The sequence below is a fragment of the Austrofundulus limnaeus genome, unplaced genomic scaffold (genome assembly GCF_001266775.1).
Source record: "Austrofundulus limnaeus strain Quisiro unplaced genomic scaffold, Austrofundulus_limnaeus-1.0 Scaffold157, whole genome shotgun sequence".
NCBI lineage: Eukaryota > Metazoa > Chordata > Actinopteri > Cyprinodontiformes > Rivulidae > Austrofundulus > Austrofundulus limnaeus.
The window spans coordinates 61,079-64,621 of record NW_013952559.1 but is presented as its reverse complement, the minus strand read 5'-3'; positions in this window follow the sequence as shown (position 1 = coordinate 64,621).

The window sequence follows — 3,543 nt, the reverse complement described above, 5'->3', positions numbered from 1 at the left end:
GTCCTAACTCCAGAAGAGATTCTGGACTTTCAAAGGCAAAGGGATTTTGAATCCACATTTTGCTGCTCAGCATGTCATATTTCTCTCTTGGATAATAACGTTCAAAACTATCAATAAGTGCTACAAGGTGTGTCGTAATAAGTTCAGTCAGATGTTTTACGTGTGTGTCAGTGACATCATTTTCTTCTATGTGCTGTAGCACAGTTGGAAACGTAGTGGCTTGGTTTTGGTCCTTTGAGACGTGCAAGCCACAACTTCAGGGACTTCTGAAAAGTAAAAACATGTTTCAAGTTGTGGAAAATGTCATGCTCTCCCTGTAGTTTCAAGCTCAGCTCATTGAGCAATGAAAAAATATCTGCCAGATATGACAACATTAAATCCCATTCATCAGTAAACAGATCAGCAAGTGGACTTCTTCTCGAGGAGGAACACATGGATTTCATTTCTCAGTTCATAAACTGCTCAGAACTCTTCCTTTGGAAATCCAGCGTACTTCCATGTGAAACAGTAGGTGTGTGTGCTCAGCCCCCATGTCGCTGCACAGCTGATCAAAAAGCCGACAATTCAATGAACTGCTCTTAATAAAGTTCACAACACGTATTACTTCTTTCATCGTTTTGTCGTGATCAGCAGGCATACCTTTACATGTCAACGCGTGTCGATGGATAAAACAGTGATTCCACGCTATGTCTGCACCAGCTGCCTCTTTAATTTTTTTCACAACTCCACTGTTTTTGCCCGTCATATTTGCAGCTCCATCAGTAGTTAGGCCTTTACAGTGGCTCCAGTCCAGGCCGCACTTAGTAGTCACGTAGTTGTTCAATTCACAAAATATTTGCTCACCTGTGGTCCCAGTAGGAATAGTTAGGCAGCATAATAAGTCCTCCTCAAATTCTTTTTCCCAGGCATACCTCACATAGACCAACAAAGTTGCACAGTCTGCAACATCTGTGCTTTCATCCATCTGAATTGAAAAGTCCCCTGCCATCTTCAGTCTTGAAAGAAGTTGTTCCTCAAGGTTGCTTGAAATATCAGTAATCCTTCTGGAAACTGTGTTGTCACTCAKTGGAATGCATTTTAATTTWTCTGCWGTTTTTTCATHGATGATTGTACTAACCATGTCTRTTGCAGCAGGCAGGATTAATTTTTCTGCAATCGTGTGAGGCTTTTTCTCTGTGGCCACACGGTAAGAAACCATGTATGATGCAAGATGAGCTTTGCCATTCAGTGTCACATTTCTTCAAAGATCAGCAGATGATTTTATCTCCTGTGCCTTTCTTTGAAAAAAATCCAGTGGTTTATTAACCAGCTCACTGTGGACAGTTTCCAGGTGTCTCTTTAGTTTGGTAGGCTTTAAACTTTCATTTGCAAGTTTTTCATGGCATATTACACACATTGGTTTTGCTTCTTGATTTGRGTTAGAATAATTTACAAATCCATAACTTAAGAAATAGTCTTTGTAAGGCCTTGACCTGATTTTTTTTCTTTGCTTCCGGTCCTTTGTCTCGTTCCCCACTCTCCTCAGATTGTAGGCGTTTGGTGGAGGGGATTTCTGTGCCTCCATCGTTTTTATGGCGCCTCTCATCAGCTTCCTTCTCGGTAGTTTCTGTTGATGCTTTTTTTAGACTTACAGTTTTCTTTTTACATTGATTATTATCTGTAGAGTGATCTTCACATGATGTAGCTTGGTCTTTCGAAGTGCCTGACTTTTTTATTAACCAACCGTCCATTTTTCTCCTTCACGTAGCAGAAATCACCACAGTGACCGCAGTCAAAAAAGCGACAGGCTCCACCTTGTGGCCAAATGATGAACTGCATGCATAATTCATGATAGAAAAGACAATTTTTAAGAAAATAATTTGGCGACCCATAAAAAATCTTTTACGACCCCATTGTGGGTCGGGACCCCAACTTTGGGAATGACTGGTTTAGAGCACACGAGATTTCCGGTTAGCTTCTTAGCTTAGCCTCCTTCACAGTGACATACATCACGGCCAACTGATCCAATCATTTTAAACTTCAGAGGCCACGCCTCCTGCAAGAATCTCTTCTCTATAGCTGAGAGTCCAGACCGTCGTATGAAGCAAAATGAAGGACAGGGTCTGGTTTTAACCAGGCTAGTAATACTGCAGCATCTTGCAGTATTTGTTAGTGCCAGGAGTGGTTGTTGAGGATGACTCTCAGCTATTATCACATAATATTTATCTCATTGTTCAAAAAGGCTGATTTATTTCTATCTCTGTATTTCCCAACTCAGTTTCCAGCAGGTGCAAAACTGCACGACATACTAAAAATAGAGGCACAACACAAATTCAAGAATCGATTCCATTGTAGGAAAATCATGTTCAATAAACTGGAAGATGGAATAGGTTTGCAGTGAACCAGTTGATCGCTTGTAAAAAATCTTTATTCAAAAATAAGACTCTAATCAGGCCCACAGCAGCCAGCTGCAGCTCTGTGAGAGTTATCAGAACAACAAAACAACGACAATTCCTCTCAGGAGCTCAGCGTCTGTCCCAGGCTGATCCAAGAGGCAGACTACACAAGGATTAATCACTCTTTTAAAGTAACGTACATCTGACTTCCTGGTCACACTCCTGGAGGTGGTACTTTAAAAGTAAATGAGTAAATTGCTCAAATTACTCAACTGGATTTGGTTGAACTGATTTGGTTCATTAAATTCAACACTTCATTTCTTAGAGTGTGTGTAAAAGTACTTTTACTTTCCCTATGATTGTGAGCAGTTTTATAACTTTTACTTAAGTATCCTGATGCATCTCAGTAATCCAGGCAGAAAAATCTAAAATAAAAATCAGTAATTCCTCTGGATGGTTCTTCTTTAATGAAACGTTTCGTCTCTTCTCCAAGAGACTTCTTCAGTCTGAGAGTTTCAGGTGAACTCAGCCTTATAAGCTCTGCCTCCATATGGTGGACAAAGAGGCTCATCAGCAAAACAATAGGTCGTTAGTGCCAGGCACAAACAGAGTAATATTGTGTATGCTGTTAGGTGTCATGAGGACTGTGATCAGTTATAAATCTGAGAAACAAAACAGCCACTGTTCAAAAGAATGATCCAGCACAGACGAGCTACTTCATCAGGCCAGGACTCTACAGTTTACACTCATCTACAGGCCAGGACTCTGTAGTTTACACTCAACTACAGGCCAGGACTCTGTAGTTTACACTCAACTACAAGTCAGGACTCTAAAATTTACACTCATCTACAGGTCAGGACTCTACAATTTACACTCATCTACAGGTCAGGACTCTACAATTTACACTCATCTACAGGTCAGGACTCTACAGTTAACACTCATCTACAGGCCAGGAATCTGCAGTTTACACTCATCTACAGGTCAGGACTCTACAGTTTACACTCATCTACAGGTTAGGACTCTACAGTTTACACTCATCCACAGGCCAGGAATCTGCAGTTTACACTCATCTACAGGTCAGGACTCTAAAGTTTACACTCATCTACAGGTCAGGACTCTACAGTTTACACTCATCTACAGGCCAGGAATATGCAGTTTACACTCATCT